The sequence below is a fragment of the Sciurus carolinensis genome, chromosome 6, assembly GCF_902686445.1.
Source record: "Sciurus carolinensis chromosome 6, mSciCar1.2, whole genome shotgun sequence".
NCBI lineage: Eukaryota > Metazoa > Chordata > Mammalia > Rodentia > Sciuridae > Sciurus > Sciurus carolinensis.
In genome coordinates this window covers 78,715,526-78,738,909 of record NC_062218.1, presented here as the reverse complement: position 1 = coordinate 78,738,909, position 23,384 = coordinate 78,715,526, and the positions used below count along the sequence as shown (strand labels likewise).

The following is a 23,384-nucleotide window of genomic DNA, read 5'->3' as shown; positions in this document are numbered from 1 at the left end:
AAATATTGTGGAGCAAAGTCTTCAGACCAAAGCTGTCTTGGAAATAAAGATAAAATAGGGAGGTAGGTGAGGGGAAAACCAGGATGAAAATTGTTCTTCAAAAGAGTAAACTCTTCGTTTGACAACCTATGAGGAACAGCAGCTTGCCTGTCTCTTCCACCTAAAGGTAGAAAAGCACAATCCACAGAGTCAGACCTTTATGCTATGGTGGGGGCCACCTTGGCCACATCATGTCATAGAGGGTGGCAATGGTAATAGCATGTATGGGAGGAATGATCACACTGTCAGACTGGAAGCCCAGAAGCCAGGGTCTACATGTATTCCTGCCATCTGCTATGGGAGTCTCACCAGAGTAAGTGTTATGCTGTTTGGACTTTTGGCCTCCAAAACTGTGAACTAAATAAATATCTTTTCTTTATAAACTTAACCTGTCTCAGGTGTTTCATCACAGTGATAAAAATGAATATGCAGAGTACTTCCAGTTCCTTTCTCCCATCTCTCATAACACTATTGTCATTCATTTTTACTTATCTATGGAGTTATAATCACAGAATATATCATTGCTATTTAGTATTTTGAACAGACCATTATCTGTTATTTCAATTAATAATAATAAAAAGAGATATAGTTCTTTACAACTGTGAGGAAGGGAATGTTTTTTACTTCCATTCTCTCTCCTTGGACCTAGAAACTTCATTAAGGAAGAGTGCAAAGAGGCAGGATCTTCACTTCTATGAATCAAGATTGGTAGATTCATGTGACTTTTATAATGATTGTGTAATGATGGAAATGGATTCAAAATAAAAAGTGACTTCTCTAGCAAAGCAGTAGAAGATTCTTCATGTCACCTTCCAGTAGCTGAATTCAGTTTGGGGGAAGAAGTAAAACAAGTGAAATACAGAAAACTGAAGAGAAGAATACCTCATTTTTGAACTTTCTCCTTAACTATTCCTCACCCCCTATATTTCTACTTGTTTTAATTTTGTTCTGAATTTATAAATATTGAAGGCCAATGAAATAAAATATACATTCAGGAGATTTTTACCAAGGAATTTGCTTTGAAAGTTGCTATTCTGTGGAGAGAAAAGTATATCAAGTTCCCGTCTGATTCCTTTTTTTTTAAACAAGATTTCATATATGTATAGATTTTAAAGTTTAAGACAAATATAAATACATATCTGTACACTCTTTTTAGCAGTTGTATAAGAATAATTATAATTTATGTCTTAAGGGTTTTGCCATGTGGTTGTTTGCCACTGTAATTGACTACTCAGAAGAACTTTTATAGTTCTTATAGTTTTTATAGTTTTTTATTTTTGCTCTATCAACCTGAAGACATTGCTTGCCCACATGTGAGGCCACCTGTGTAGCTATGACCTTATTATGAACAGTTCGCACTGACTGTGCAAATGTCCGTGTATTACCTATTTAAGCAACATCATAGTACCGTTACTCAAGGAAGTTGAATGAGGTGAACACAGACATAGCTATTTCCCCTTACCCCCCTTTTTAAATGCAACAAATACTTTTTTATGTTCCCTTTCCCCCTTTCCCTTCTACCTTCTCCCTTTTAGAAGTGAGTCAGGAACTAGGCAGTTTAGGATGATCAATTAAAGGGGACTCAGACTGTGAGCCATACAGAGTCAGGCTTCTTTGTGCTTCATCACAAGGTATGCGGCTCGTCAGATTGCTTAAGCACATTTTTAACAAGAAGATCTCGTGAGAGAGCCAACTGGTAGCCTCAAGGAGTTTGGAAAACAGAAGCACAGAGGTTACACTCTGGGATCCTGGTCATGAGACTGGATGCCTCACCTTGCTGAAAAGAGACACTGAACCTAAATGGCACAGCATGACTTTGTTCCTGCTTGACTAACTTTCTCAACACTACAGTCAACTAAGTCACCTACATCTACCTTTGAAACACCCGGAGAGCACCAACCCCGAGGAGAAGGTAGATTTGGAGTGAACTGTTATTGACACAATTCCTCTGTTGACTTTTTTAATGGGCCCCTACGAACTACAGGAGATTCCTGGCACCAGCCCTCCCTGTTCCATCATGGTTCTGTGGACTCTGGTGTCTCTATGGCAGCATATGCTGGAATCACAGGGAATCTGTCTGGTTGGCACAGCTTTTCCGGAGGTCATGATGGCATGAGCCAGCATAGTGGAGAGGTGGCACAGGGAACCATGGACACTGGAATGGAAGCTTTCACTCCTGGAAAGGCTGTGCCTTTCAGGAAAAGACACCTACTGAGATGAGGGAAGAAAAGAAAGAAGACAAGGTGGAAAAGTTGCAGTTTAAAGAGGAAGAATTTCCTTCTTTGAATCCAGAAGCTGGCAAACATAATCAGTCATACAGACCTCTTTGGACCCTTTCTGGAGTGTGGGAAAATCCACCTTGTTCCAAGCAACCCTCCAAGATGCTAGTTATAAAAAAAGTTTCCAAAGAGGGTCCTACTGCTTCCTTCTCTGATGCATTTACCTCACCAGGATCTCGACATGCAAATGGGAAAAAATTGTCAATTATGGTTCTGAGTGTCTATGAGAACTTCGTTTCTAAGCCTGCACCACCTCCTTCCAAGTCCAATGCGTGAAAATCTAGCAGAATGGAACACAAATCAGGATCCCTTTCCTTAAGCAGTGAGTCTGCATTTACCAATTCAATCTGTTACCAAACAACTGGTGGCACAGTTCTCAGCTTTCCCAAAGAGAGTTCCTCCAGCATTATCCCTCCAATTGAGATCAGGTCGTGTCATCTGACCAGGTTGATGTGCTAAACCACTAACAGGAAGAGTGAATTCCTGAAGACTCTGAGGGATGACTGGAATGGAGACTTTGCAGAGAATAGAGACCGTGACAAGCTGGAGAATTTGGAGGACAACAGCACAACTAAACGAAAGGAAAATGGGGAGCAAGGCAGTCTTCAGGATGGTCTTTCTCTCCCTGTGGTAGAAAAAGGGGGCTCTTGTCACAACCTCTGGAAGCAGAGCACAGGTTATTGAAATCAATGGGGTGGCAGGAATATCCTGAAAATGATGAGAATTGCCTTCCTGTCACAGAGGATGAGCTAAAAGTGTTCCACACAAAGACAGAGCAACTGAGAAGAAATGGCTTTGGAAAGAATGGCTTCTTACAGAGCCGCCATTTCAGTCTGTTCCCCCTTTGGAGAAGCACTTCTAAAGAAGAGTTTGAGGACTCAGACACAGACACGAGCAATGATGAAACATCAGATAAAGATGCCTGGAGTAGGCATATAAATTCTCATAGTTAATCTGACCCAGGAAACTCAGCTTGAGTGTTTAGGGAATATACAAAAGAAATCATTCTTTTCCTTCCCTTATGTTGTTGAATACTTCATGCACAAGGGAAATAATCATATCCCAAAGAAAGAGCAGTTGGCTTGTTTAGCTTTTGTTGCTGTTATTCCCTGTTATCTGCTTAATAGAAGCTTGTGTGATGGAAAAGATTTTTTAAATACACACACACACACACACACACACACACACACACACACAGTAAATATGGGGCCAAGCCCACGTGGGAGCTGGCAGTGCAGAGATGCAGAGAGGAGGAGACACTGGTCTGCAATAATAGCTTCTACTACCAGCTGAACCCAAAAAGGAAAAAGAAAACAAAACTAAACAAACAAACAAACCAGCCCTTGGGGCACTCACCCCTGTGCTCAAGCAATCATTGTCAATGACAAAGTGATTATTGAACTTATAATTGTATTCAATTAATGCTAATAATTTGGATATTTTATTTTTGGCTGCTCCAGTAGCTTTTGCCCTTAACAAAACAGATGTGGTTTTTGTTCATTTGGTTGGTTTTGTATTCTTTTTCCTTTTGGGGTTCCCCTGTAAAATATTTGGATATAGGAAATGTTGTGTTTTTCTTGAGTCTTAATATTCAGGGTGGATATTAAATGTAAACTTTTGTGAGATTTCAAAGATTAAGATTATTTTGATAACATTATTTATAGATTTAAAAGATGTGGTTATCACAAGTCTGTTGAGGGGAAAAGCAACTGCATAAAATAACTAACTTGGAATAAATATTTTGCATTAGTTTAACAAAAAAAATAAGAAAAAGACAAGATTTTATTTTATCTTCATTTATTCCTAAACATTCTTCCTTCCTTTATGTAGGTCTAAGTTTCTGATCAATAAAATTTCCTTTTCTTTTCAGGATGGGTCTGCTAGCAACACATTCCTTCAATTTTTATTTCTCTGAGCACATCTTATTTCTTTATTTTTGCATAAAAATTTCACTGAATACAGAATTTTAGTTTAATTAGGGGTTCCTTTACACACTTTAAATATTTCATTCAGCTTTCTTCTTGAATGGTGTCTGAAAAGAAGTTCAATTAAGCCTTATTCTTATTTCTTCTCCATAGGTAAGATGAGGTTTTAATTTCCCCCACTCTGAATTCTTTCAAAATTCTCTCTGTCTTTGATATTTTGCAATTTGAGTTTTGCTATTTACTTTGTTTGGAGTTCTCTGAGCTTCCTGGACCTATAGTTTGTGTCTGTCATTAATTCTGGATTACTTCAAACAATTCTTCTGTTGCTTTTTGTCACTTTTTTCTAATGTTCTAGTGTTCTCATTACATAAAAGTTTCACATTTTGCAATTGATTCATAGTTTTCATTCTGTTCCATTCTTCTCCTTTTTCCTCTTCAGTTTTAGTCCTCCCCCTACCCACTCCTTCCAGTGTTAGAGATCAAGTCGAGGGTCTTATAGATGCTAGGCAAGCAGTCTGTCACTGAATCACACTCAAAGCCTGCACTGGCATTTCTAAGGACATAGTCTCAAGCTCAGATATTCTACCTTGTCTGTATCTAGTCTACTCATGTGCTCATCAAAAGCACTCTTCATGTATGCTACAGTATTTTTGATCTCCAGCATTTCTTTTTGACTCTTGGAGTTTCTGTGCCTCTGCTTACATTACCCCTGTGTTCTTGCATGTTGTCCACTTGTCCTTCAACTTTGAAAGTTAGGCAAGGTTGGAATTGGCAATTTCTGTTTATCCATATTGGTTAGGCTCTGGTAAACCTCCAGTCAATCAGGCTCTGTTAAAATCGCTTTCTTTAAGGGCATACTTTGTTATGAAAATAGTTTAGGGCATATTTCAAAATGGTTACTATTTCTTCCCACTGTCAGAGGAGATTTTTGTCTTATCTTTGTTAGGAATAATAGAAGTAAAATTCACACATCTCATAAGACCAGTACCCCTTGAGGTTTTTATTGCTGAAGTTTTTCACAGTAAGCCTTCAGTGGTTTATCAATTATAGTTCAGAATTTTTCCATGGTTTGGCGTGTCCCCTTAAAATTCATATATTGGAAGCTTAATTCTCAAATCCATACCTCAGTGATATCTGGAAGTGGGATGCAATCTTTGGGAGGTAATTAGGATTAGATGAGGTTATGGGGGTAGGACCTCCATGATGGAATTAGTGGCTTTAAGAGAAGAGGAAGAACAACTTTAGTTAGTATGCTTGCTTGGTGTGTTGCCATGCAAATGCCTTCCACCATGTTCTGATACAACAAAAAAGCCTTACCAGATGCTGGAAAAATGCTGGCATCTTACTCTTAGACTTCTCAGCCTCCAGAACTATAAGCCCCAAATACCTCTCTTATAAATTACCTTGTCTCAGGTGGATTTTTTACAGCAACAGAAAACAGACCAAGACAGTGTTCTAACTGATTCCTGGTTTCTGCTCCCAGCAGACTGAGTCTCTGTATTTGTTTGTGTGTCTCCCCAGTTTAGAGATACTAGTTTGCCCTGGAACCTCAGTTCTCTAATAAGTTTAAGAAGAGTGTTCATTTTAATTTTGTATAGATTTGTCTTGTTGTGAGGATGAGAGTGACATCTGCAAGTTCTAAGCTTCTTACATGTTGGCCTGAAAACTTCTATATCCCCTGATTGATGTGATCCTACAATATGTACAATCAGAAAAATGAGAAATTATACTCCATTTATGCATGATCTATCAAAATGTATAAATGCATTCTACTGTCATGTACAACTAATTAGAACAAATTAAAAAATTAATATAAAATATGTTCCCTTGGGCCAGACAGACTTGACTCACAAATGGGTGGAAACGAGGGGGTACATTCGGTTTTGTCTCCATCCCTCCACCTTTTACTTCGCCTCTCACTTCACAGTCCTTCGAGGTCAGCTCAGGGATGGATAAAAAGGGTATTATAAAGAAGGCTCATTGTCATCTTTGTAGCAAATGCCCTAATTTTGTTACTTCAGTCATTAAATACATTTTAGGAGATTCAGCCCAAATCTAGGAGCTCTAACATTACCTATTCTCTGAATGTTTCAGGCTGCATCTCACAAGTCCCAAGAACTCTCTTTCTGGTGGCTTACTTCACACAACCTTGACCTGCTGGTTGATTTGCTTCTCCCTTCCTCCTTTCTAGTGGAGTTGCTTCTCTTCTTTTTCAAGATAATTCTACTCCAGCGCTAACATGTGAATTACGCCTCCCTAAAATTACATCAAAGTTCTGAGTACCTTGGCCTGTGATCTTATTTAGAAATAAGATTCTTATAGGAACAATCACATTAAAATGAGGTCTTCAGCAGGTACTAATCCAGTATGATTTGTGTTCTTATAAAAAATTTAAACATAGAGACAAACTACACAGGGAGAATGTCATGTGAAGTTGAAGATAGAAAATGAGTGGTGCATCTAAAAGCCAAAGAATACCAGAGAACTACCGGAAGCTAGGAGGGAGGCATAGGACAGACTCCTCCTCACAGCTCACAGGAAGGAACTAGCCCTGCCAAAACCTTGATCTTGGACTTCTAGTCTTCAGAATTAGGGCAATATATATATATATATATATATATATTTATTTTTATTTAAGTCACTCAGTTTGAGGAACTTCGTTATGACAGTACTAGCAGACTGATATACCCAGTCATATAACAGAATGTTTACCAGATGTTGGGGGAAACTTGACATTTATTAAGTTCTTGCACATCACAGGCACCCTCATTCAGTCTCTTGTCTTTATTTTCAGGCAAAAGAGTTATGTACTCACTTTTGGGACTGCATTTTCCAAACTCTAAGGTTACTGGCCAAGTCCTCCCCCATCCTACAAAAAAAAAAACTTTTATGACTTTTCTCCTCAGTGGAGTGATGGTATGGCAAGGGGCCAGATCACACAAGACCTTACATACCTATGAAAATTATTTTGAATTTATTATGTTTGATTGAGGAAGCTATTAAAGATTTTGAACAGGAAAGTGACAAGTTATGATTTGATTTTTAAAAAGACTTTTACATGGGCCAACTGGAGAGTGGACTGTACAGAGGCAAAAATGGAAACATGGAAAGCAATTAAGAGACAGTTATTGAATCCAGTGTGGACTAGAGTGATAGCAGTAGAGATGGTGAAAAGAGGTTAAATTTAGGATGCCTTCTGGAGAAAGAGTCAATGGATTTTGCTGTGGAATTTTATGTACACTGCAAGAAAAAAAAATGGAATCAAAGTATGATTTTTGTAGTCCACTTAGGGATTTTTTTGTTTTGTTTTACTTCAGGGATTTTTTTCATGAGGGCGGAGTTTAGAACCAAACCTCTGTTAGGCATGCAAAAACAGCTCTCTACAGCTGTTTTCAATCTATATTATTATTCAGGAGATAGGAGAAAGAGCTGGGTCTGAGAGCCTATCCTTCACATATTCTCTTTGTTGTTTTATCTTTACAGAGCTCACAAGAAAGCTCATGCCATTCATTTATCCCTTTCCATGAAGGCTTATAACAAAAAATTTAAAGGAGATACACTGAGTAGAAAATGAAAAGGCTCTGTGAAGCTATGTGGAAGAAAACTGATGTCTTCACTCAAACAAATCACCTATTTTTGATACTTTAATCTGCCAGAGAACTCATAACAATTTTTCTTTTCCCTTACCTACTACCTCCCATCCAAATATAATTTATGCAGGACTCATGCCAAATATTGTGTAGTGAAGAATTTGGACTTTCCCAAAACCGATTTGGCCTTTGCCCTCAGATTGGGGGACAGAATCTCTATCATATCTGATAGGAGTGTCTTTGTTTAGGGTGGAGGCTGTCTAAGTGTAATAATCTTAGTATAGGGCTCCATGTGCCTAAAAGACCACCCATGTGGTTTAGGGTAGAGGCTTTGTGCCATGTGGTATCATTTGACCTGGAGAATGAGATCAACCACATGGTTAATCAAGCAATCAATCCTGCCTACATAATGGAGCTCCAATAAAAATTCTGCATGTTGAACCTCTGGTGAGCATCACTGGCTGGCAGTCCTTCGATGCATCTTGTCATGCATTAGTGCTGACAGTGTAACGTGTCCTGACTCCAGTGGGAGAGTACAACAGAAGCTTTGTGTTTGGTAGCCTCCAGGACTCTATCTTATGTACTTCCTTTATAGTAGATGTAAATTTGTATCCTTTTCTTATAATAAAATAACCACATGTAAAACAATTTTCAGAGAGTTCTGTGAGGCCTTCTAGAAAATTTCAAAACTGAGGGTTTGAGGACCCCCCCACAACTTGTAGTTGGTGTCAGAAATGAGGTAAGCCTTGTGACTGTGACCTCTAACCTTGCAGTTTGCCTAACTCTAGATGAATGTATGCATCTACAAGTTGTCCCCATGGCAAACTAGAGACTATTTTGATTTTTAGTTGGTTTATTTGAAACTCTAATGAAGTGCTTTTTGAACATCAGAATTTTATCCTTCCTTGTATATAAAAAAATTCAAAATACATAGATAAAAGTAGAAGTTAAAGATTGCTAAATGGTTTTCACGACAAAGTATGTCCTTAAATGAAAAAAAAAAGATTTTTAACAGAGCCTGATTGACTGGAGGTTTACCAGAGCCTAACCAATATGGATAAACAGAAATTGCCAATTCCAACCTTGCCTAACTTTCAAAGTTGAAGGACAAGTGGACAACATGCAAGAACACAGGGGTAATGTGAGCAGAGGCACAGAAACTCCAAGAGTCAAAAAGAAATGCTGGAGATCAAAAATACTGTAGCATACATGAAGAGTGCTTTTGATGAGCACATGAGTAGACTAGATACAAACAAGGTAGAATATCTGAGCTTGAGACTATGTCCTTAGAAATGCCAGTGCAGGCTGTGAGTGGTTCAGTGATGGATGCTTACCTAGCATCTGTGAGACCCTCAGCTTGATCACTAACACTGGAAGGAGGAGTCATTTGAATGGTTTGATTCTGTGATCCTTCTTTTTGATCTCTGAACATAAATTGAACCTAGAAAACAGAATGTTTTGTCATTACTATGCCACACTTTATACATACCTGCTTGGACTTGGGCAAGGGATTTAACTGATTCACCAAATTTAAATCAGAATTCAGAGGCTTTGGAACATGTGATATCATTTGACCTGATACTCCAATAGAGTTGGTTAGTGTGGACAGATCCTTGCCTTTAGAATCTATACAAGTATGTTTTCCCTAATGAATTTGTCAAAGCTGTCAAAATGCTGGAGCTGAGTTCTAGTTGTGGCAGCTGGGTTCTATTTTTTAATTTAAGCGAACAACATGTAATTTGATAGTACATTTGTAGGTGTCTGTCTGCTATGTGTCACTGAGATCATTTGACTTGAAGGGTGCAGATTGATTGACAAGAAAATAGATGGGAGGTGGTCTGGAATAGAAGGAAATGCCAAACATGGTGCTGGGAGATTTATTTAATCATATCAGTGATCAAAGATGGACCAACTGTTAGCCAGGAGGGAACAAATCTCCTTTCCTTTTCTTTCTTTCTGTCAGATTTTGGTGCAAAAGAAGAGGGGTGAGGAGAAAAACTGGAGTTTCTGGCTTCCCTAGGGATGTATGAATTAAAATCACACAAAAAAACTAGCTTGCATGATTTAGATGGTGGAGAAATTTGCACTACAAGTGTGTAAAAAGGAAAAAAATTATACTACATATTTGTAGTCATTATTATAATAGTTGCTGCTAAGAACATATGGGCTTCTATAATTTTAATAACATATAAATTTAAACCCACACACCAAAATTTTGCTACATTCCCTTCTTTCTCCTTACAGATTTGTAGGAGGCATTTTTGTGGCTTGCTGAGGCAGAAGTCTACTCCACCAATTATGTTAAAGTGAAACACATAACCTCATTCTTTTAAAAAAATTTTTTTTGTAGTTGTAGATGGACAGATTGCCTTTGTTTATTTTTATGTGGGGCTAAGGATTGAACCTAGGGCCTCACACATGTTAGGCAAGTGCTCTGTCACTGAGCTACAGTCCCAGCCCATATCCTCATTCTTGATTTTGACATTTTATACAGGTTGGGAGGTGAAAGTATAGGGGTTGATGTTAAAAGTGTATTATTTTCTTTTGCTGAATAACAAATCCCTTCAAAATTTATTTGAATATTTACCTCAATATTTACTTGTTGTTGAACTACCATCATTTTCAGTATCTCTAGTTGTTCCTGTGGGATAGGAATTCAGAACAAGTCACAAAGGGTTTTGCTGTTTCCACTTTGTAAAATTTGGGACCCCAGCTGAAAGATACGGATTGGAATAATTCCTGTATGGGTCCTGCTGAAACATGCACGTGTGTTCAATAGTTAAGAGTTTACTATTGAGCAACGTACATTCTTCTATCTTTTGGCCTCTAACTTGTATAACATTGACAGATGTCACCCATCTTTTGGTCTATTTCCAAGTTTCATACCAAGACTGACACATTATTAAAATTTATGCTTTTATTCTCATTTAACTAGTTCCTCCATTTGTTATTTTTGTCTTCTAGGATGTCACATTAGTGGTAGTCTTTATTAGGCTCCTCTAGGCTCTGTTTCTCAGATTTCCTCTCTCTGTGACTTGACAGGAAAAGTACTGGTCAGGTATTTTGCCTGATGTTTTGGTGCCTTATCTTTTCAATGAACTTGATTGCTGTTGGCACAGTCCATCCCCCCAAAAAATATATAGTTGCCTTTCACGCCTCTGTTTTACAATCATTTTCCTTGATTGCAGTGCAAAATTTAAATTACAGCAGGGCATATGAAGAGGTTCAGTCTTGCTCTTGTCTTCCTCTTCAGTGGAAAGTGTTACCCTACAAACTATTTGAGGTGTGCACAGAAATTTAGTCCAGTCTTGCCATACTCTGCCTCCATTCAGGCATTAATTCCTGGCTAACTCCAATGTGTTATGTTTATTCTCAAGAACATTCTGTACACTGCACTTCTCCCATTAACATCTGCCCTTCCAACTCCCAACCCTTTTGTTACATAACCTACTAAATTTCTCTAATTTAAGTGTGGTCATTCATTCAATCAATATTTAATGTGTATTTCATGACAGGCATTGTTTATTGTCTAGGATATATTAAAAGGACAATTCTCTGAAGAATATTATAAATTTTGATTCATTTATCAGTTTCCTTTTCTGTAACTGCCCTCGTCTGTATCCCCAGCACCTGGTTTATTTAGCTTTATAAAATTAACTGCTGTGGAATAAGTAAAATCACTGACAGTACCATGTAAAATTTAATCAGTTGTCCTCCCGCCCCCCAATTGCTTACCCTGGATTTACCCTTAATAGAGTTAACTTTCAAATCTGTTTCTGGAGAAACATAACATCAACACCCTTAGATTCCCATCGTCAAGTATGGTAACAGGAAAACTTTAAGTTGTCATTTGAATGTAGTTTTAACTTCCTGTCGTACGTGTCATAATTGAGAGGTAAATTTAACCTTCCAAAATTACACCTCCCATCTTTTCCAGAGTTGAATGAGCAGTGTAAAACCTCTTAAACCGCGAGTGGAGATGTGGGGAATAAGGAAACACCCGTGAAAGTTTTTTAAATTCCAGTTGTAGATCTAGGCTTCAGGGTGGTTCGGTCTTCCAAGGTTACCCATGTACTCTTCAATAGGAAGGTGCCGGTTAATACTTTGATTCCCACGGGCCTCTCTACCTCCCATCCCACCTCGCGCCACAGGAACCGAGCGGGCGACCACGCCCACCCCATTTCCGGGTTGTCGCGCCGCTGCCGTCGCGTGCGTAATGACGTTTCAGGCTTCTGTGGACCCCGGAAGTGCAACTCGAACTTGGTCGGGACGCGGATCCCGAGAGGGAAAGTCACAACAACCGCACGAGGGAGTTTGACTAGCGAGCTGGAAGGCCACGCCTCCTCCCGCCTCCCCCCACAGCCCTGTAGCTGGGGGCAGAGCTCAGGTAGGAACATCGTCCCCGAGGATCTGAGCTCCTGGGTCAGGCCTGGGTTGAATCCGAGGAGGGGGCCGGCCTGGGTCGGTGTCGGGCGGGGATAGCTGGCCCTGAGGTCCGAGGCTGTCAGAAATCATGCTTCGTTAACAGGGGATACCTCCGATCTGCGTCCGGACCCCGCTAATGGGCCGCTTCCACCTTCCATTTCCACTTCTCATGCAGGAGGGACACGTGTGTTTCCAGGCTGACTTGCTTTAAAGCTGAGCTCATGAAGTTGTGGGAGCTACTAGAAGACTGTAGAATAATGGGCCCTCCACCCTTACTCGGCAGGGCAGGTAGTGCAGTTCTCTGATTGAAGGTTTTTTTTTTTTTTTTTTTTTTTTTCCCTTAACAAAAAGTGTTAAACTGCCTAAGCTTTACCCGGTAGTCATTGATGTCTAAGAGATTAAAGTGCAGTTCTTATGCTCTCAAAACTTCTATTTAACGCATGGACATTGGTGGAACGTCTCCCTGGGATACAGTATGAATTCTTAGTGGAATACTTTTGACTTTGAAATAAAGTTATGTCTATTTTGGAAGCAGTCTTTTCTCTCCCTCATCCAGTTGTTAACATACTCTTCTAGTGTTTCAGGGTGTGTATATGTTGTCCCAAGTAACTGACAACTTATGTTTGTTTGTATTTGAGGATAAGCTATGTTATTACGTTTGTTCTTTTCCTCCAAGTCCTTAAAAAAGTTTTATAAGGAATATTCTGTGGTTTCCAGCTGCAAGTGCCTGATAATGTTTATCAAAATTGTGTAATGTGATGTTTGTTACACAGTATATGGTTTGTTTTTGCTTTAAAGCAGTGTCAGAGGTATATTGTTCTTCCTTATTCTGTATCCCTCCTTGTGAGGAGCAGATATTCTGTATTCGTTTTGCCTATTTAGAAACTTGAGTCAGAGAGTACTTTTTGATGTACTTGATTAAGGTCTTAATGTCAGTGCGCCAGTATCAGACTTCTTTCTGACTTTTTAATGATGTGTTCCTTCCCTTTAATCAGTGAAAGACTAAGGATACTCTTGATGACATTGAAGTTGTGACTGTTACAACACTTGTGGATGGTGGAATAGTACTTAGGCCAAGAAGAAAATGTGATCTGTGAAATTGTGAGCATCCATATATTCATTCACTAATATTTTCTGGCTGCCCTCAGAGTGCCAAGTAGTGGTCCAGGTGCTGAGAAGACAGTAGTGAACAAAATAGAAAGTCCTTGTGCTCCTGGAGCTTACATTCTTAACAAGTAGTGAGAAGAGCTATGAAGAAAAATAAATCAAGTAACTGGGGAGAGAGAATGATGGAGGATGCTGTTTTAAATATGGTCGTCAAACTCAGCCTGTCCGATAAGGGGGCATTGGAGAAAAGTTCTGAATGAAGTGAGGGAGTGAGCTCTGCTGGTATGTGGGGGACAAGTGTTTTAGGCCACCACAAAGGTCTTCAATAAGCATTTTGGCATAAATTGAAATAGCAAGGATATAGGAGGCATCAGGGTTTAAAAATCTTGGGAAGGAATATTTATCAGTGATTTTTTTTGTGTGTACATGAGAGATTTTATTTATTGACAGTGTGTTTTTCTTAACTTACTCCAGCAAAGCTCTATGAGGAGTATCTAGTGTAGGTAGGCATGCAGAGATGTTTTTATGCTCCTTATTGAGCTCTTAATAATATTAAACACCATTTACTCAGTTGAATATAATTTGTGCTCTTTGTTTTTGTCACATAGGGTTTGCATAGTAGTCATTAACACTAAGTAGCAGGTATTCCTCTGCCATATATCAACTTTACTTTTCAGACACCTTTTTTTAACCATAGTAAAATATACATAACATTTACCACTTTAATCATTTTTTTTCCCTCTTTGGTACTAGGGATTGAGCCATAGGGTGCTTAACCACTGAGCCATATCCCCAGTCCTTTTTTGTATTTTATTTAGAGACAGGGTCTCAGTGAGTTGCTAACTACCTTGCAAAATTGCTGAAGCTGACTTTGAACTCAAGATCCTCCTGCCTCAGCCTCCTGAACCTCTGGGATTACAGTCATGCACCATAGTGCCTGCTTTTTAATCACTTTAAGTGTACATTTTAGTAACATTATATACATTTACATTGTTGTGTGCAGCCATCATTACTATTCATTTACAGAATTTAAAGATCTTCCTCAACTGAAACTCTGTACCCATGAAAGCTAACTCTCCATTCTTGACTACACTTGGCCTTGAAAACTACCAGTATACTTTCTGTGTCTATGAATTTGACTCCTCTACTCACCTCATGTAAATGCAGTTATACAATATTTGTCCTTTTGTGACTGGCTTATTTCACTTAGAATAATGTCTTTAAGTTTCATACAAATTATGTGTCAGAATGTTCTTTCTTTTTAAGGCTGAATATAATAAACATTGTATGTACATACCACTTTTTTTCCCCCTATCCATTCAGCTAAGGACATTTGGGTTGCTTCCACTGTTAGTTGTTGTAAATAGTGCTGCTATGTGTTTAAACCTATGTTTGAGCCTTGGCTTTCATTTCATTTGGTTATCTACTCAGAAGTAATATTGTGAGGTTTTATGATAATTTGCTATAGTTTGGATCCTAAATATTCTCCAAAGGTCCATGTCTTAAAGGTGGTCCCTAGGGAGGCATTATTGGGAAGTGGTGGAATCTTTAAGAGTTGGGTACCAGTGGGAGATTTTAGGTCTTTGAGGGGGTAGCCTTGAAGGTATAAGAGGACTCCAGCCCTTCTTCCTCTCTTGTTTGCTCCTGGTTTTGAGGTGAGTAGTTTTGTTCTGCCCTGTGCTCCCCATAAGATTTGCTGCCTTGTCATACTTAAAAACAATAGGGCCAACCAATCATGGATTGATTGAAACCTCCGAAACTGTGAGCCAAAATAAATCTTTTTGTAAGTTTTTTATTTCAGTATTTGTTATAGTAATGGAAAGTTGACTAACACATAATTCTATGTTTTAATTTTTTGAGGCTTGCCATACTGTTTTCCACAATGGCTACCCCAGTTTACATTTCCAGAACGGGGTTCTGATTTTTCCAAGTCCTCACCAGCATTTCAACAATTCTTCACATTCTCACCAAACATATTTTCTGGGTTTTTGATAATGGCTATTCTCATGGGTGTAAGCAAGTATCTGTGGTTTCAATTTGCATTCCCTTAATGATTGGTGATGTTAATCGTCTTTTCATGTGCCTTTGACCATTGATATATCTTCTTCAGAGTGCTGTTAATTCATTTTAAGACCTAATTTTAATAATTCTTTTTGATATTTATTTGCTAGTTTTTTAAGGAGTCAATGCATTTTAAGAAGGCAACCACTATGTCTTTGGTGTTTTTGTTTTTAAACTCTAAGATACCAATTTTACTAATTTTACAATTAACTATATAAGTTACAGTTAACCGTACAACTCTCCAATTGTGTGTAGTTCAGGTATCTGCAATAATTCTAAACAGCCTGAGCAGATATGATTTTGATACAGTGAATTGGAGTGCTGCTATAATGTGGATTTAAAAATTTCAAACTATCATTGGAACTGGAAAACGGGTAGAGACTAGAGAAATTTTAAGGTATGTGCTAGAAAAATCCTGTGTTTCAAGGAATGGACTATTGATAGAATTACTGAAGGCATTTCTAGTGAGGGCGCAGAAAGAAAACAGAGGAGTTATCTTCTTAGAGAAAACATCAATAATCATGAACAGAATGTTGGTAGAAATGTGGACATTAGAGTTCATGTTGGAGAGGTTCCAGATGAAAGGGAGGAACAGTTATTGAAAACTGGAAGAAAAGACATCTCAGTTATAAAGTAAAGAACTTAGCTGAACTGCGTTATAGTGTTTTGTGGAAAGTAGAGCTTGTGAGTGATAAAATTGGTCATTTAGCTAAGGAGAATTTTAAGTGAAATGGTGAAGGAGTGACTTGGTTCTCCTTGACTGCTTTTAGTAAAATGTGAATGAAGAGAGATGAATTGAAGAGGGGAGTAGTGAATAAAAAGGAATCAACACTTGAAGCTTTAGAAAGTTCTTAACCTATTCCTATTGTAAAAAAGGAGAGAAAACTTGTTGCTGAAGTGAATTTTTAAAAATGTGGTTAAACATTCATTTGATAAAGAGATCATGGGTGCAACTCATGGACTTCCTTGGCCATTTCAGCAAAAGCCAGGAGTTAGAGATAGGATCAAACCAGCAGAATACTGCTTGGACTAAAGGAATCAGAAAATGCGATGGAATGAAGGAAGTCTGTGAATATTTATTATTTTTCAAGAAAAGGGAAGAGTGACCCAAAGATGATTTAAGAGATTAGCACTACCACCACAAGCCCAAGGTGGGGGCTGGTTCCTTTTGGGTTTCAAGGGTTGGGCCCCCTTGGTTTTGTGGGTTGTAGGTGCTTCTGATCTACTGCCAAGTGCCTCAGGTGCAAGGAACTGCTCAGCTTTGAGTGACTGGAGCTACTATGCATAGTTGTTGGAGTGATGCTGTTGCCCATTGGATATAGAGGGAAGAGTATCAAACTAAGGAAACTTATTTTTCAACTCTTAAGATCTAATGGGATTTTTTTCCTCACTTTTGAATTTACTTGGGACTCATCATCCTTTTCTTCTTTCTTTTTTTCTTTTTTTTTTTTTTGTAGTGCTGGGGATTGAACCCAGGGCCTTGTGCTTGCAAGGCAAGCACTCTACCAACTGAACTATCTCCCCAGCCCCTTTTCTTCTTTCTGATTCCTCCCTTTCGGAATTGGAATGTCTATTCTATGCTTCTCCCACCATTGTATTTTGGAAGCACATAATTTTTCTGGTTTCAAAGGTTCACAACTGGAAAGGAGTTTTAGTTCAGGGCAAATCATATCTTAAGTCTCATCTGTATCTGATTTAGGTGATACTTTGGTCGTTTAATGGAATTCCAGAGTTGATTTTGGAATGAATTAAGACTTTTGGGGGATATTGGAATGGAATGAATGTGGTTGGTATGTGATAAAGACATGATATGGGGGAGGCTAGGGGCAGAATACTATGGATTGAATTGTGTCCCTCCAAAATGTATTGAAGTCTTAATTCTCATTTGTCCTAATTTTGGAGTAGGGTTAAATGAAGTCATAAGAACAGGGCTCTGATCCCACAGGGCTAATATCTTTATAAGAACAGACACCAGTGAGCTCTCTCGCTCTCCAGTGATAATGCAGTTGTCTTCAAGCTGAGAGGAGAGCCCTTACCACAAACTTCCAGTTCTGGGACTTCTAGACTCCAGAAATGTAACAGAATAAATTACTGTTGTCTAAGCACTCTATCTATGGCATTTTGTTATTGCAGCCCAGTCATACTAATGTACTAGTTAATAGCAGATCTACTTTTGTTATTGTTAACCAGTGATTAGATTCCTTGTGCTTTAATAGAGCAATTTGAAGAGTTTGATGGGTTGTTTCCCAAAGATCCATTTTAAAGTTAAATTATCCAAAATTTTTCAAATATTTGAAAGAAGAAAGGAATTAGGAAGGCCTGAATCAAGACTTTTAGACTGCTTATCATCTATGGTAACTGAATTAAAAAATAAAGATGCATGAAAATAGAAGAAAAGAAAAAGAGGATGGAAAAATAATATTCCTGTGTCATGCACTAGGAACATCAGTGCAATTCCCTCACTACATCCCCCTTACATTTTGAAAATAGCTTAATTGAGGACATTAAGATTATAATATTAAGATTTATCAGGATTTAAGGAGCTATGTCATTGAAAACATATTTCAGTATTTTTGCCCTTATCTAGCCACAGTTGAGGCTATTCCTGAGGCTTTAGAGTTAACAGTGGTTTCGGTTATATGTAACAAGCAGAGGAGCGTTTAATAGAACTGAAATAAAATTAATAGATATACATTCATTCATAATTGATTGTGTGTGTCTGTTCCTACTATTTTTTAGGCATGTTAAGAGTGTTTTAGTAGATATCTTTCCTTAAAAATAAGGACAAAAATCTAGGACAGAAACAAAAAGACATTCCAAGTATTTTGGGAACTAAGTAATACTTGAACAACTAACATTCTGTTAAGGTTTTTATGTATGGATCTTGATCTAAGGAATAATAACATTTTAGGAATTTACTAGTAAGCTGTGGAGAAAATGTGGAATAGGGAAAAAATGAAGTACACAAAAATAAGACTTGTATTTGCAAGTAATATAAATACAAGTAGTGATATTGGAGTTAATCCTAGATAGTACATTATTTCCCTAATTCAAAAATCCAAAATCTCAAACGTTCTGGAATAGCTCTAATTCAAAAATCCAAAATCTCAAAGGTTCTGAAACCCAGAACTTCTTGAGGACCTACATAACACTGAAACAGTTTCAAATTTTGAAGAATTTCAGATTTGGGATTGGGATTAGGGGCACTCATTCTGTAAAGTCTACTCAGATGTCCCAAAATTCAAAAAACTCCAAAATGTAAAATTCTTTCGGTCCTAAACATTTTGAATAAGATATATTTAAAGTCCTGTAATGATACATCAGGAACCATGGTATCCAAATGTTGATAAGGTATAGGCAGAGTATATCATGAGATATATGTGTATGTATGTATATATGTATCATAAAGATTCCAAGCAGAGGGAAATAATATTACTGTATATAAAAGTTGAATTTTTTTATACCAAGTAGTTTGAAGAGGTGCTTATTACTTGTTCGGATATGTCATTTGTTGAAAAAGTTGAAGTACATATGTAAGCTTGGTTTTGGAAAATATTTTTGACCTTTTTCTCTTTCTAAGGAATTATTAATCTGCTGCATAATTGGAGTCTTTTTTTATTATTGATATATCTAGTTTTCTCCTAGATGCTACTGAACTATATAGGAAAATACCAGACAATTATATTCCATAATATGGCATAGGATAGAGTTTGCAAATTGGAGACCCCCCAGACTAAGTAAGCCTATATATTCTTAAATTTTAAAAAATTAGTTTTCAACTAATTAAAGTAAAAAATCCCTGTTTCTGGTTTCTCATGAAAAATATGAATTGTTAATCATATTAGGCCTTTATTCTACATGGCAACATGGCAATAGTGGGATATGCTTTGTTTTCTAGTTTGTTGCATTTGCCACTATTCATACCATGTAAGGTTCTGGTTATAGTGTCTCATTGCCTACATTTACTATTAACTTTCTGATGCCTGTAAGTATTCAAATTTTTGATTCCTGCATTATACAAACTTTAGCATGAGTACTGGTTGTCTGTGCCCCTCTGTGACTTTAATGCACCCTTTCTTTTTTTTTTTTTATTCTTTCTATACCTTAGTGCTTGGTGTATGGCATTCAGTTCAGATGCCCTCTCTTAGTAGTAACTTATTCTAGAAATTTAAATTCGAGTCTTTTCCTTTTTTGTTCTCCAGTGTATTCCCCTTAGCTGCTGTCAAGGTGTTGTTCTCTTCTGTAGATTGGACTCTGACCTGAACTTTAAACAGATTGTCTCTAGGTTTGGTTCTAGGAACCAACAAAATTGATTTTACTGGAGGCCATTTGGACATCTTCCCCCCAGCATCAAAGAATTTTTGATTTGTGTCCTGTTCTTACAGTATTTTCCTACTTTTTTCTAGGTGGCCAATATATTATCAGTTTATGCTAATGTATTTGACAGGTGGTTGTTATTAGAGTATTATTGTTTATATAATTCATTGTTTTGAAACTGTGTGATAGTGATGGTGAAAATTTTATCTGCATTAGGAATACTACAAGAACTGCTAAGAAACCAGAATTTCAGTTTTATCACTGAAAACAAACTATTTAAAACAACCCTATTTATTCTGAATATTTCTGCTCAACTAGAAACATGTATAATTATTTTTATCAAAACAAGCATATGTGTTTGTGTTTTTAACTGTTTTAATTAAAAATGTAAGGTTTCTCACTCTTCTTCTTTTTTCTTTCTCAAAACGAAGAAAGACTTTCAGCCAGGCCAACCATTGCTACTGAAAATATTGAATTATGTAAGCTAATTTTTCATTATTTTTGAAATCAAAAGACTGTTAACTCTTATTTTAGCAAATCCAGAGGAAACTCCTTCCTTACATGGAAAATCAATTATTGCTGAAGTGGGAAGTCACTAGGCAATTCAGTGATTATGAAAACTAATGAAGCTGGGAGCCTAAGTGCCTTCACTAGTTCACTGGGGATTTAAATATGTGTTGTATATTGCTGTGTAATAAATTACCCTCAAATTTAGCAGCTTAAAGCAGAAAAAGCATTTATTATCTCACATAGTTTCTTGGGGTCAGAAATCTAGGATCTGCTTAGCTGGGTAATTTTGGTTCAGTATCTCTGATGAAGTTATAGTTAAGGTGTCAACTAGGGCTGCAGTCATCTGTAATTTGGTTCTATAGGATCTGTTTCCAAGCATAATCATGTGACTTTTGGCAGGAAGCTTCAGATACTTACCATATGAACCTCTTCATAGGGCTGCTCACAATATGGGCTTTCCAGAACAAGTGATCTGAGAGACAGACAAGAGAAAGTACCAGTGTGAATGCTATGATCTTTTATAACATACATCTTTGGAGTGTCATCTTATCACTTCTTCTGTTTGCTGTTGATTACATAGACCAACTCAGGTATGACATGGGAGGGAACTACATGAGGGTATGATTACCAGAAGGTAGGGCTCATTGGGAGACATTTTGAAGGCACCACAGTTTGTCCTGCATTCCCCAGTAAATCATGACTTCTCACATGCAGAGTATATCTAATACTTCCCAAGACCTTCATTTGCCTCATCCTATGACTATCATTTCAACATCTAGAGTGCATCATCCAGGTGTGACTAAGGCTTCTTGGATATAGTTCCTTAAGTACAGCTCTTTGATTACAGTTCTTTTCCACTTGCCTCCCTGTTTTCCCTGCACAACATACAATGGTGTGACAAGTTTAGGATAACTGCTTATTTTGTGCCTAAGTCTTAATTTGTTAAGGTGATTGAGTGACAACACAGAAAGGTCAGTCCACTAAAAGAAAAGTTTAATAGTGCTCACAGTTCCCTAGAAATGAGAGGCATGGCTCCCCATGCAGGGTCACAGGAGAATGTCAAGTTTTGACCAGGAAGCAGAAGCAGGATAGAGCAAAGTGCTTAGGACCACAGCCTTTACTGGGATTTCTTTTGGAAAGGCAAGGTAGGGCAGAGTAAACAGCTTACAACTGTCTAGTTAAAATAATTTGGTTGGGCTTAGGGCTGTAGGATTGCTTTCTAGTTGCCTAATCTTTGGTCCTGGGATGATTTAGGGCAGGAGAAATTTTGACTTGTGAGTGTGTGTGAGTTAGCTCCAAGGAGGTATTTGCATGTTGTTGTTATCATTATGTTATTGTTATATCATATTGTTATTGTTATTGTCATTAAGAATTAGCTAGTCCTGGGAGGGTCATCTTCTTTTAGGGTCTGTAAGGCCCTCAAATGTCAGAACATCAGGAATACAGAAAAGAAAATATAGTAAATAGAGTTTATATAATTGGCCCTGTGATGAACAGATGCCAAATAAATAAATAATCTAAAAAACAGAGTGCTGCTATAAGCAGTTTTGTTTCTAATGAAGGAAAATGGGAGGCACAAAGGTGTCTTGTTTCACAGCAATTCTGAAATCCAGTTGGGCAAATAAAGATGCTCCTTGACTTTTGATGGGGTGGTTACACAATATAAACCCTTGTTAGTTAAAAATGTTGTTAATTAGAAAGTGTATTTGATACACCTAATTTACTGAAATCATGGCTTAGCAACTCTGTACATTGCAGAATCATGATTCCTTTTCCTTGTGATGGTATGGCTGATTGAAGACTGCAGCTCATGGCTGCTATCCCACACTGAGAGTTTGGAACCATGTATTACTAGCATGGGAAAAGATCAAGATTCAAAATTCCAAGTATGTGTCTACTAAATGCATATCACTTTTATACTATGGTGAGGTTGAAATATTCTAAATTGAAGCATTGTTATGTTGGGAACCTTCTGTACTGAAAATTTCTTGATTAGTTCTCAAGCCTGAGAATAATTTTCCATGGTTCTAAGTCTTAACCTTCTGTACTATTGATTTTGTCTGTTTCTTTTTTTCATGAAAGACAGTAGGCATTTGTATATGAGTAGTTTCCTCAGCCTACTTCTTGAGAGTAGAATTTTTCGGTCCAAAGGCTTCTCATCATTTCAGTTATGTTAGCTCTTTTAAATATCAAATGAAATCATGTTAATTTTAAGACATACTTTGTATATGTTCTGTGAATTTGTCAAGATAAATAGTGTGTTGGTCTACTTTGTGTCATTGTGACCAAAATACCTGAAAAGAACAATGTAGAGGGAAAAGTTCATTTTGGGATCATGGTTTCAAAGGTTCAGTACATGGTCAACTGACTCCATCACTCTGGTCCTGAGGTGAGTCAGGACATCCTAGGAAAAGGATGTGGTGGCGGAAAGCTGCTCAGTTCATGGCATCCAGGAGGTACAGAGAGGGGTAGGAGGTAGAGAGAGAGGGTCAAAATATAATTTCCAAGGACCCACCCCCCATGATCTACTTCCAATAGCATTCCCCACCTGCATGTAGTTACCACCCAGTAATCTGTTCATATTATTAATCCATCAAATGAGTTAATTCACTGATTAGGTTATAGCTCTCATAATCAAATCATTTCATCTCTGAACATTCCTGCCTTAACTAACATGAGATTTTGGGGGATACCTCTAATCCAAACCATAACACATAACTTTAGACAAAAGCCACATGTACACATTTCTTTGAATATATTTGACTCCTCAGCATTCTGAGAAACAATACCCTTAAGCTTCTTAGAAGCTCTGAGACCAAAATACCTTAGACTGGGTAATTTATAAACAATAGAAATTTACAACTCACAGTTTTGGAGTCTGGGAAGTCCAAATTCAAGGCACCAAAAGATGTGGTGTATGGTGAGAGCCTATTCCTCATATATAGCATCATCTTGCTGTGGCCTCACATGGCAGAAGGACCCTTAGGCCTCTTTTTTAAAGTCTACTAATTCCATTCGAGGGCTCCACGCTTATAACCTGCAATCTTCCAAAGGTTCCACTTCTTAATACTACACGTTGGGGACTACACATAAATTTTGGAAGAATGTATAGCAATCAGTAAGGCACACTT

The 23,384-nt window shown here is 37.7% G+C and overlaps 1 protein-coding gene and 1 pseudogene across 3 annotated transcripts in view; both read left to right on the top strand.

Annotated features, from left to right (window-relative positions):
* The first annotated feature begins 1,839 nt into the window (after positions 1-1,839).
* LOC124986336 (vasculin-like protein 1) lies at positions 1,840-3,271 on the top strand (annotated as a pseudogene).
* An 8,807-nt stretch (positions 3,272-12,078) lies between these two features.
* Positions 12,079-23,384, top strand: part of Fam172a (family with sequence similarity 172 member A) — a 487,402-nt gene continuing 476,096 nt past the window's right edge. For all 3 annotated transcript variants that reach the window (XM_047555170.1, XM_047555171.1, XM_047555169.1), the window contains exon 1: positions 12,079-12,220. The gene's annotated coding sequence lies outside the window, so the exon portion shown is untranslated. The remainder of the gene's footprint in view (positions 12,221-23,384) is intronic.